This window comes from Triticum urartu, chromosome 3, assembly GCF_003073215.2.
Source record: "Triticum urartu cultivar G1812 chromosome 3, Tu2.1, whole genome shotgun sequence".
NCBI lineage: Eukaryota > Viridiplantae > Streptophyta > Magnoliopsida > Poales > Poaceae > Triticum > Triticum urartu.
In genome coordinates, this window is record NC_053024.1 from 444,928,562 (window position 1) to 444,941,979 (window position 13,418).

Consider the following 13,418-nt stretch of genomic DNA (forward strand, 5'->3'; position numbering starts at 1 on the left):
CAATGACTTCCTTCCTGCCGTTGGACTGGTCTTGGTCTCGTTGCACCGAAACGGGTGCCTTTGCTTGATGCTCTCACCTGCGCTTGCTCCCTTTGCACCAAAGAGGAAAGGAGGACACTGCGCGGCTGGTGCCCGCCTGGCGCCCTTGGTCGTCATGGCCTGCGTCACGGGCACCTCGTGAGGTACCCCGCCTTGATCTCTCCGCCTCCAGCCTGATGATGCCATGCCTGAGGAAGCTCCGTGTCGTCCGCCCTGCGAGGCTTGGCCCCTCGCGAGGGTCTTGGGTCTGTGTTGATGAAGATGGGTCGTGCTGGGCCCCCCTTTGAGCCACGCAGCAGGCCGCAGGCAAGCAAGTCTGGGGACCCCCGTTCCCAGAATGCCGACACCTGTCGACTCAAGTGCGCCACTACAGCAGATACCACCATCCCCTCTTCATGAGCAAGAAACCATGCAGCAACCTGAGCCTGCAGTAGTTATCATTACTACCTCAGTTGCTCAAGATACTAATGTGGTGGATATCTTTCTGAACAAGACTAGTGAATAAAATGTCGTGCCCGAGCAGCAACCCCAGAAGAGAAAACTGATGAAGAGATTTAGGTTGAAAAGGAAGTTCCTTCGCCTCCGAAAGAAATGGAAGTTCAGCCCCCCGAATCCTACAAGGAGGATTACAAAGTTGAGGGGGAGCAAAATGCTTCTCGAGGAAATACCACCCCAGTCACCTCATTTGGTGCCCTACCTAGATGGAGCCTGATCCTGCCCCTGCTTCTACTGCTTTGCAGCCAGAATGGGAAGAAAAGAAACCCGAAGCGCCCATGGCTCACAAATAAGTTGTACCGCCCATTGTGCCCCAGGCAACCGAAAGAGAAACAATTGTGACCAAAGTGTCCAAAGAGGTTGTCGTGCCTCCCATTGTTGAAAGTTCACTGAAAGAAAAGGCCCTAGTGCCTGATAGACAGAAAGCCGCTGAAGGAGTTCCATCAAAGGAAAATGAAGGCCAGACAAGTGCTTCAATGCCATCTACTCCAGAAAAGTTGAAAAGGCCCCTTGCTCCACTCAAGCCCATCAATGAGAATTTGCCAGCATGTGATGATATTCGACACATGGAAATAAGCAATGAAGAAAATCTGAAGAATCCCCTGGAGACTTTTCCCTGTTCCCTCCTGGATATGTCCCAAATGGTCCTGCATTCAATGAGCAGCTTCATCTTTGGAAGCTAGCATTCTTTGGGACCAGCCCGTATGAAGGAGAGAGAACTTCACTGTCACCTAGGTTTTGGACAGAAGAAAAGTTGTGTATTATGCTCAGATCTTGTTCGGCAAGAATTAAATTTTCAGTCACAAGATATTAAACTTCACTGAGCTCGAAGAAATACCCTGTTTTCACCATGCCATAGAGCATATTGACCATGCTCTCCTGAAAGGCTTTATGCGCTTCAATCATGGCTGGAATAGAGAAGTTATCCTTCAGTTCTATGCCACTCTATATATCTCAGGAGAACTTGGAGATAGATCAACATGGATCCTCGAATGGATGACCGAAAGGGAAAAGATCAAATGCTCGACATATCAGTTTTTGGCTATGATAAATCTTCCCCAGTGCGAATGTGAAAAAGATCGAGAACATAGGCTGCACTACTGGGAGGAGTCCGAAGCACAACTTCACATGTTGATGGACCCCAATTTGGTTGGAGATGAATGCGTTGATGTAGACCCTAAGAAGCTGGCTTATGATAACAAAGTGATCTTTCATATCCTATGTCATTCTCTCACGCCAACGAACAGACCAAATTCTATCAATGGCATCGTGGGAAATGCTCTTCTGGCCATCTCTCAAGGAATTCACTTTGATGTTCTAGATTTATTCATTCACATCTTGGCCTATGTTGCTGACAGCCCGCAATCACTGAAGCCATATGCCCCGTGGATCATGTATGAAATTGAGAAACTTATCAATGAAAAATTCTTTTGCCGTCATGTTCCGAAGGTTTTCATGCCACCAGTACATGACACGCTCCGTATGGTGAAAGGCATTGGCAAAGGAAAGTCACCCGTTGATGTTGCTGGTGTTACATCTGCATCTAAGACCGCTCCGAAGGCCAAGAAAGCAAAGGTTGAAATCCCTCATAATGAAAATCCATCATTGTATGAAATATGCATGCGCACACAGCAAGCTCTGGAAAGCCACATCAAGCTCGATCAAAAATAAAATCCAGAGTTGCTAATTGAGCTGGATTTGCTTCATAATTATGCTCGCCAAACCCTTCTGCATGAGAAGGAAGCAAAGAAGCGCTCCTGGACTCTTCTAAGGCAGCATTATTCTCGCAAGCAGCTAGCTGCCAAAGGCATCAAGAAGGATTACGTGAAGAAAATATGCCCTAGAGGCAATAATAAAGTTGTTATTTATATCTAATTATATAATGATAAATGTTTATTATTCATGCTAGAATTGTATTAACCGGGAACTTAGTACATGTGTGAATACATAGACAAAACAGAGTGTCCCTGGCATGCCTCTACTTGACTAGCTCGTTAATCAAAGATGGTTAAGTTTCCTGACCATAGACATGTGTTGTCATTTGATGAACGGGATCACAACATTAGGTAATTATTTGATGGACAAGACCCATCCATTAGCTTAGCATAATGATCGTTAAGTTTTATTGCTATTGCTTTCTTCATGACATATACATATTCCTCTGACTATGAGATTATGCAAGTCTTGAATACCGGAGGAACACCTTGTGTGCTATCAATCATCACAACGTAACTGGGTGATTATAAAGATGCTCTACAGGTGTTTCGAAGGTGTTTGTTGGGTTGGCATAGATCAAGATTAGGATTTGTCACTCCGAGTATCGGAGAGGTATCTCTGGGCCCTCTAGGTAATGTGCATCACTATAAGACTTGCAAGCAATGTGACTAATGAGTTAGTTGCGGGATGATGTATTACAAAACGAGTAAAGAGACTTTCCGGTAACAAGATTGAACTAGGTATGATGATACCGACGATCGAATCATGGGCAAGTAACATACCGATGACAAAGGGAATAATGTATGTTGTTATTGCGGTTTGACCGATAAAGATCTTCATAGAATATGTAGGAACCAATATGAGCATACAAGTTTCGCTATTGGTTCTTGACCGAAGATGTGTCTCGGTCGTGACTACATAGTTCTCGAACCCGTAGGGTCCGCACGCTTAACGTTTGATGACGATTTGTATTATGAGTTCTGTGTTTTGGTGACCGAAGTTTGTTCGGAGTCCCGGATTTGACCACGGATAAGACGAGGAGTCTAGAAATGGTCGAGAGGTAAAGATTGATATATTGGAAGGTAGTATTCGGACACCAAATGGGTTCCAGAGTGTATTGGGTACATACCAGAGTATCGGAGGGGTTACCGGAACCCCCCGGGGGAAGATATGGGCCATAGGATGGAGGCTAACCAGCCCACAAGGGGCTGGTATGCCCCCCACAAGGGAGGAGGCCGAATTGGCTTAGGGAATGGGGTTCCACCCCTTTTCCCGTCTCCCACTCCCTCTCCTTCCCTCTTTCCACCTCCGGGAGAAGGAAAATAAGTGGGACGAATCCTACTAGGACTAGGAGTCCTAGTAGGACTGCCCCCTTAGCGCGCCCCCTCCTGGCCGGCCGCCTCCTACTCCCCTCCTTTATATACGGGGGCGGGGGGAACCCCAAAGACACATCAATTGTTCTCCTAGCCGTGTGCGGTGCCCCCCCCCACAGTTTACTCGTCTGATTATAGTGTCGTAGTGCTTAGGCGAAGCCCTGCGCGGATTACATCATCATCACCATCACCATGCCATTGTGCTAATGGAACTCTCCCTCGACCCTTTGCCGGATCAAGAGTTCGAGGGACGTCATCGATCTAAATGTGTGCTGAACTCGGAGGTGTCGTACGTTCGGTACTAGATCGGTTGGGTCGTGAAGACGTTCGACTACATCAACTGCGTTAACCTAACGCTTCCGCTTTCGATCTACGAGGGTACGTGGACACACTCTCCCCCTCTCGTTGCTATGCATCTCCTAGATAGAGCTTGCGTGATCGTAGGATTTTTTTTGAAATTGCATGCTACGTTCCCCAACATTGGCATCCGAGCCAGGTGTATGCGTAGATAATATGCACGAGTAGAACACAAAGAGTTGTGGGTGATAATAGTCATATCGCTTACCACGAACATCTTATTTTGATTCGGCGGTATTGTTGGATGAAGCGGCCCGAACCAACATTACATGACCACGTTCATGAGACCGCTTCTATCGACGTGCTTTTGCACACAGGTGGCTGGCGAGTGTCTGTTTCTCCAACTTTAGTTGAATCGAATTTGACTATTGCCGGTCCTTGTTGAAGGTTAAAACAACACACTTGACAAAAAATCATTGTGGTTTTGATGTGTAGGTAAGGACGGTTCTTGCTAGAAGCCTGTAGCAACCACGTAAAACTTGCAACAACAAACTAGAGGACGTCTAACTTGTTTTTGCGGGGCATGTTGTGATGTGATATGGTTAAGACATGATGAGATATAAATTGTTCTATGAGATGATCATGTTTTTTAAAAGTTATCGACAACTGGCAGGAGCCTTATGGTTGTTGCTTTATTGTATGAAATGCAATCGCCATGTAATTTCTTTACTTTATCACTAAGTCATAGCGATAGTCGTAGAAGCAATAGTTGGTGAGACGACAATGACGCTACAATGCAGATCAAGGTGTCAAGACGATGATGATGGAGATCATGACAGTGCTTTGAATATGGAGATCAAAGGCACAAGATGATGATGGCCATATCATGTCACATATTTTGATTGCATGTGAAGTTTATCTTTTATGCATCTTATTTTGCTTAGTACGGCGGTAGCATTATAAGATGATCCCTCACTAAATTTCAAGGTATAAGTGTTCTCCCTGAGCATGCACCGTTGCTACAGTTCATCGTGCCGAGACACCACGTGATGATCGGGTGTGATAAGCTCTATGTTCACATACAACGGGTGCAAGCCAGTTTTGCATGTGCAGAATACTCGGGTTAAACTTGACGAGCCTAGCATATGCAGATATGGCCTCGGAACACTGAGACCGAAAGGTCGAATGTGAATCATATAGTAGATATGATCAACATAGAGATGTTCACCATTGAAAACTACTGCATCTCACATGATGATCGGACATGGTTTAGTTGATATGGATCACGTGATCATTTAGATGACTAGAGGGATGTCTATCTAAGTGGGAGTTCTTAAGTAATTTGATTAATTGAAATTAATTAATCATGAACTTAGTCCTGATAGTATTTACATATCTATGTTGTAGATCAATAGCTCGCATATAGCTCCCCTGTTTTATTTTTAATATGTTCCTAGAGAAAAACTATGTTGAAAGATCTTAGTAGCAGTGATGCGGACTGGGTCCGTGATCTGAGGATTATCCTCATGGTTGCACAGAAGAATTATGTCCTTGATGCACCGTTAGGTGACAGACCTATTTGATGACCCACAAGTATAGGGGATCAATTGTAGCTCTTTTCGGTAAGTAAGAGTATCGAACCCAACGAGGAGCAGAAGGAAATGACAAGTAGTTTTTGGTAAGGTAATGTCTGCAAGTGCTGAAATTGTAAGTAGCAGAGTGGTTTGATAGCAAGATAATTTGTAACGAGCAAGTCACGATAATAGTAACAGAAGTGCAACAAGGTAGCCCAATCCTTTTGAGGCAAATGACAAGCCAAAACAGTCACTTATGATAAGCAAAGCGTTCTTGAGGGTACACGGGAATTTCATCTAGTCACTTTCATCATGTTGGTTCGATTTGTGTTAGCTACTTTGATAATTTGATATGTGGGTGGACCGGTGCTTAGGTGTTGTTCTTACTTGAACAAACCTCCTACTTATGATTAACCCCTCCCACAAGGCATCTGCAACTACGAGAAAAGTATTAAGAATAAATTCTAACCAAAGCGTTAAACTTTTGGATCCGATCGTTCCCTTATGGAATAGCGCATAAACTCGGGTTTAAGCTTCTGTCACTCTCGCAACCCATCATCTAATTGCTACTCCACGATGCATTCCCTTAGGCCCAAATATGGTGAAGTGTCATGTAGTCAACGTTCACATGACACCACTAAGGGAATCACAACATACATACTATCAAAATATCGAACACATATTAAATTCACATGATTACTTGCAACATGATTTCTCCCATTGTCGTGGAATTGTCACGGCAGATGTCCTTAGTGTCAGGACTTAGTCGCGAGGCCAACACATCTATGTGGTAGCTTGAGAGGGGTTGAGCGGGACGAGAGACGTGATGTTTTACCCAGGTTCGGCCCCTCACGGTGGAGGTAAAAGCCTACATCCTGCTTCATTGATATTGATGATGATGATGATGATGATCACGGTTACAAGAGTGCTCTATCTTGAGAGCTATTGTCTAAACCTAACTTGTCCAACTTGTGGAACTTGTGAATCTTGTCCCTTTTGGGGAGCCCTGCCCCTCCTTATATATGTTGGAGGGGCGGGTTACATGTAGAGTCCTATTAGGATTAGGACTAGTCTATCTCTAATACAAACCGGATACAAGTCCAGGTCTTAACTCCTTGTAATATAAATGTTCTTCATGCCTTTCCTCTTAAACCGGCCCACCATTATCATAAACCGGCATGTTGGGCCTTGGGCCTTGTCATCCATCTGGAACACGCGCCGGGTCACCAATGAGTCTTCAGGCTCGTGAATCGTCATACCAGTGAACCGCAAGACATGTAAACCGCCAATCACGTAAACCGCCAATCCTCTGGCGGTTTACCAATGAAACGCCTAGTCCGGCCGGGTTATACTTCCGACCGGTTTACGCCGTGGGGTATATCCCCGACATTAGCCCCCAAGTTTAGCTTGGATTTATCCATGGCAAACTTATGCTGCAAAATAAACACAAGAACAAATTTGACAGGTTATGCTCCGGGTTAAGAATTTTTGTAAACCGGTACCTGATCATCCTTAAGTCCTTGTTATTTCCTCCTTCTGGGAAATCCGGGTCAACAGACCAGCTTCATAATCAATTTGCCAACATTGGTTTGTCACCAAGAAATATTGTGAAGAATAACTCCTTTGACTCAGCTCCCAAAGCGCCGGTTTAAGAAATATGGGTCTGAAAATACTTATCTGATATTCAGCCGGTTTGAAGATGTAAAACTTACCGGTTTAATATTACCAAAATGGCCGGTTTATATATATTGATGACACCGGGTCATAATTGTTGTCGACACCGGGTCATGTAATTGATCTTCCTGATTTACTCAAAACTGATAAAATGAAGATGTTCCTCCTTTATATGCATAATACATGTAGCCCCCAAGTCTTAAGAGGAGAACATAGTGATAACTTAAGACTTGCTCCAATAAGTGTTTCAACCTTGAAGAAATCCGGTTTGTTCATCTCAATCATATAAACTGAATACTCCATATATGTAGCCCCCAAGTGCCGGGTTGTCATGCTTGCAGCAACCTGGGACTTGAATTGTTGACAGGAGCAATTGGTAGCCCCCAAGGGCTGCGTCATTATGCAATAATGAGCAGGGACTTTGTAAATATAATCTTGTAAACTTTGAACAGCAACGTGTAGCCCCCAAGGGTCGGCTTAGTAAGATAATACTGAACCGGGACTTGATATATACTTTAATGAAAATAACATATTATAATGTAGCTTCCATCGCAGGGCTTGAACCCACGTCCACAAGGTTAAGAGCTTTGTGCTTTACCAACTGAGCAATGGATCCTTCAATATTATGGACGAAAACTTGTGTACCTTGAATTGTTGACATGAGCAATTGGTAGCCCCCAAGGGCCGGCTCATTATAATATGATGAGTCGGGTCTTCAATAAGACTAGTAAAAATGACTTTGCATTAGCCCCCAAGTGTCATGGTGCATGCTTGCAGCGACATGAGACTTGCAGGTAATCTCAATTTGAATAATGTAGCCCCCAAGTGCCGGGTTGTAAGCCTGCAGCGACTCGGGACTATTCCTTCCATTGTAGAATAAATCATATCCTTTGATAAAATAATAGCCATTGCGCTAAAGCGACTTTGAAAACTCAATAATACCGGTTATTAATAACCATAAAAATCCAGCCATGTTGGCTATTCAAGATAATATAATCCGGTATGAAAACCTTATTCATTCAATATCATAATGAAAATTCAGCCAAGTTTGGCTATTTGAATAATATAACTCAATGATTTATGAGCGCGTGATTTCAATGGTGCAATCCAAATATATATACTGGCGACTTATAGTCCAAAGCCAGGCCGGTTTAACAAACCTGTTTCTGCATACAACAAGTTTAAAGTGTCCTGGCGGTTTACCGCCGGACGGGTCATAATGCCCAACATATAACCCGGGTTTATAACCAAGGCTGCACTTAAGAATAATCAAATATGAAATATATCATACCTGTGACATTGAATCACATTGTTGGTTTTACCAACTTTTTGTAGTAAAGGTGATAACCCCAATCTTGAGTACTGATAACTCCTTCCATATTGTGCCGGTTTATGATAAAACCGTACCGGGTTGTGATAAACACCGGTTTATCCATATTCAATTCTGGCGACTTATAGTCGAAACCAGACCGGGCTGATAGTCTCCGGATTATGATTTGATAGTGTACTGACAACTTGTAGTTGAAAGTCGAGCCGGGTTGATAAACACCGGTTTACTCCATAATAGGATGGTAACAGAAAATCAAACCGGGCAGATAGCCTCCGGATTAAGATTTGACCGTGTTCCGTCAATTTGTAATTTGACAGTCGAGCCGGTTTAAGAATTGTCAATTTAAAAATGCAACAAAAATAACAGAAACAGTTATCAAGGAAAATATTGAAGCAAAGGCAATGATAAAACCATTTGCAAAAAGAGGCTTATTGAGCCGATCAGATGGTGTTACCATGGTCGGACACGACCAAGCTCCCCAATGGTGTAGCTATGGTTCAAGTCAGCCAGGTCCCCAAATGAAACCGTGGCATTATGCCGATCAAGAGGCGTGGCAATGGTTCGGGTTCGACCAAGTCCCCAAGTGATTCTATGGCCTTAGGCCGATCAAGAGGCGTGACTGGTTCAGACTTGATCATGTCCCCAAGTGATCTGGTGGCTTTCGCCTATCAAAAGGTATTGCATCGGTTCGGACACGACCAAGCCCCCAAGTGATGTTTATAAAATTTTCAAGGGGTAAACCGGAGGCCGCTTAAAGACAGAACAACTCCGTGTAACCACGCATGATGTAAAAGAACAGAGACCCCGCTTTATGAAGCAGACGCCGTCATGTGATCAATAATATGTCAGGCCAGTAAGGCGGGATACCCATGTTTGAACCGCGCATCGTGGCAGTAGGTCCTCTTCGGCAATTTTTAACTTTTTGCAAGAGATAAATTCTTCTTTGAACCGGGATCTTGAACCGAATATTGAGAGCTTCAAAGCTTTATGGGAGACATCTTTCCCTTGAACCGGATTTTAAACCGGAATCTTCATTTTTAGCCGGAAATTTTCTGACGGCCTTTAAACTCAAACTTGCGAGAAGTTAATTCTTTTTTGAACCGGAAATTCTTAATCCGGATTTGAGAGCTTCAGAGCTTTGTCGGAGAACAAATTTCCCTTGTACCGGATTGTAAACCGGAATCCTTTTCTGATGACCCGAAACTTCTTCATTGAGCCAGGATTTTGTAACTGTCATATACTTTCTAATCCGGAAATCTTCTGACAGCACGATGTGAATCCGGGACCGGGTTATCTTTCCCTCCAACGTATTGGGGTTCTTGACTTCACTGAAAACCGGCAACGTTTGCTAAGTCATATCATTGTAGCCCCCAAGTCTCAAGGTGACTCGAGGAGTTGGCTTGAGATTCTCCATATTTGACCGTGATATAAACCGGCATAACTTGTATATCATTGGTGTTGATAGCACGATGTGAATCCATAGAAGGTTGAGGTGACTGCGGTGGGTTGTAAATGATCCCATATGAGCCGTGTCAGCAACTCGACCAATGGTTCCTTCCAACTGGCGATTTGAAGTTAATCAAAACTGTAGTGGCGGTGACTTGTGCGCCTGCCCATTGAACCATCCAGTGCAAAACGGCGGTTGATGATAATTTGTCTCCAATTTGAAAGAAAACCGGGCTACACAAGCTGTGACTTGCTCATACCCAATAAACAGCTCATGTAGACAGGTGCGGGCCGGTATGTTGATGTAGACCAGGCCGTGAGAGACGGACAGCAAAGACGACCGCGGCTTTCAAAGGCGGCACAAAAAGATAAGTCGGCCGCGGCATTGTAAACCGGCATGGACGGGTGACTTAGCCACGTCATATTGATGTAAACCAGTCTGCAGAATGGCGGTTTGCACATATATTCACCGAGCTTGATGGCATGGTAAGATACTAGCGCATTCATAATGGTTGCGCGAGTTTATACATCCATGACACAGCCATAGCTTTTGCAATGAACAATTGTCCTGCATAAACAATATTGCAGACCAAGGCACATGTAAACTGTTCTTTGACAAAAATAATATGTGCTAATAAAATATATTTTAGATGGATATCACCTGATGTGCTAGGCCGGAAATTATCTGCCATCGAGTTGATGATCACCATAGTGATGCTAAAATTAATCACGGCCGAGTTAACCGTAGGAGCAGACAAATGAGTCGGCCCGGCGTTGTAATCCGGTGCGGCCGAGCAAGTTGTCCTCCATGTTGTAAGCCGGTGTGGATGCATGAACCGGTTGCCATGGCGGACGGGCGAGTCGTCCGTGGTGTTGTAAGGTGGTGCAGACGGGCGAGTCAGCCGGTATGTTGACGTAAACCGGACCGCGACACCCTGCCCGTGAAGCCGCGCGATACAGCCGAACATGCATCCATGGTATAACACCACCCCTTTTTTCTTTTAATAGTTGCCCTGTGTAAAAATATTACAGGCCAGAGTAATTGTTGTCGGATGAATTAACATGTACTGATAAAATACATAGAAACGATAGCACCTGGTATTTTTTGCCGGATGCTGGCACCGGATAATGCATAGTGTTGCTTTTGTTTTGACAAAAGAGTTGATTGGTACTGTGTCTTGTAATGCCTGAGGTCTCCACATAACCTGGCCGGAATTTTTTTAACCGGAATTTCTGAAACCGGAGTTTCTTGATAATCCGGCCGGAACTTTTGATAATCCGGAACTTTTGAACCGGAACCTCTTGATAATCCAACCGGAATTTTTGATAATCCGGAACCTTTTGAGCTGGAACCTCTGTATAACCCGGTCGAAACTTTTGATAAACTGGAACCTTTGAACCGGAACCTCTTGATAATCCAACCGGAAATTTTGATAATCCGGAATCTTTTGAGCTGGAACCTCTTGATAATCTGGCCGGAACTTTTTGCTAATCCGGAAGTATTTGATAATTCGGAACTTTTCTGTAGCCGAAGTCGGAACTCTTTGACGACTCGGACAGAACCTTTCGGCGATGCGGCTGGAAGCCTTCGGCAATTCGGACTGAACTTTTCGTCGAGGCGATCGGAACTTTTTGATGATTCAGACAGAACCTTTCGTCGAGACGGTCGAAACTTTTCAATGATCCGGCCGGAAATTTCCAACGAACCGGTGGAACGTTTCGATGAGCCTGACGGAACTTTTTCGGCGAGCCGGCTGGAACTCTCCGACAAACCGATCGGAACTTTTTCATTGAGCCGGACGGAGCTTCTCAATCCCTGAGATGGCGCCCTCCAAGAACTTAACACCACCGTGCGCAGGCTCCACGGTGGACGCCAGCTGTCGTGGAATTGTCACGGTAGATGTCCTTAGTGTCAGGACTTAGTCGCGAGGCCAACACATCTATGTGGTAGCTTGAGAGGGGTTGAGCGGGACGAGAGACGCGATGTTTTACCCAGGTTCGGCCCCTCGCGGTGGAGGTAATAGCCTACATCCTGCTTCATTGATATTGATGATGATGATCACGGTTACAAGAGTGCTCTATCTTGAGAGCTATTGTCTAAACCTAACTTGTCCAACTTGTGGAACTTGTGAATCTTGTCCCTTTTGGGGAGCCCTGCCCCTCCTTATATATGTTGGAGGGGCGGGTTACATGTAGAGTCCTATTAGGATTAGGACTAGTCTATCTCTAATACAAACCGGATACAAGTCCAGGTCTTAACTCCTTGTAATATAAATGTTCTTCATGCCTTTCCTCTTAAACCGGCCCACCATTATCATAAACCGGCATGTTTGGCCTTGGGCCTTGTCATCCATCTGGAACACGCGCCGGGTCACCAATGAGTCTTCAGGCTCGTGAATCGTCATACCAGTGAACCGCGAGACACGTGAACCGCCAGACATCTAAACCGCCAATCCTCTGGCGGTTTACCAATGAAACGCCTACTCCGGCCGGGTTATACCTCCGGTCCGTTTACGCCGCGGGGTATATCCCCGACACCCATGACCTCAAGAACAAAGGTAAATACTCACAAATAATAATCATGCTCAAGATCAGGGGGGTATTAAATAGCATATTGGATCTTAACATATAATCTTCCAACAAATAAACCATATAGTAATCAACTACAAGATGTAATCAACACTACTAGTCACCCACAAGTACCAATCTATAGTTCCGGTAAAAAGATTCAACACAAGAGATGAACTAGGGTTTGAGAGGAGATGGTGTTGTTGAAGATGTTGATGGAGATTTGTTGGTGATGATGATGATGATGACGATGATTTCCCCCTATGGGAGGGAAGTTCCCCCGGTGGAATCGCTCCACCAAAGGGCAAAAGTGCTCCTGCCCAAGTTCTGCCTCGAGGCAGCGGCGCTTCGTGCCGAAACTCCTCTCCTTATTTTTTTTCTATGTAAAAATGACTTATATACTGAAAGATGGGCACCAGAGGTGGGTCGTGGAGGGCACAACCCACCAGGGCGCGCCTGGGCTCCCTGGTGTGCCTAGGTGGGTTGTGCCCACCTGGTGGGCTGATACGTCTCCAACGTATCTATAATTCATGAAGTATTCATGCTATTATATTATCTGTTTTGGATGTTTATGGGCTTTATTAAGCACTTTTATATTATTTTTGGGACTAACCTATTAACCCAGAGCCAAGTGCCAGTTCCTATTTTTTCCCTTGTTTCAGTGTTTCACAGAAAAGGAATATCAAACAGAGTCGAAACGAAATGAAACCTTCGGGAGCATGATTTTTGGAACGAACACAATCCAGAAGACTTGGGGTGTACGTAAGGGAAGCAACGAGGAAGGCACGAGGCGGGGGGCGCCCTCCACCCTCGAGGGCCCCTCGTGGCCCCCCTGCCGTATTTCTTCCTCCTATATATATACCAATATACCCTAAAACCATCAAAGAGCAGAATAGATTGGGAGTT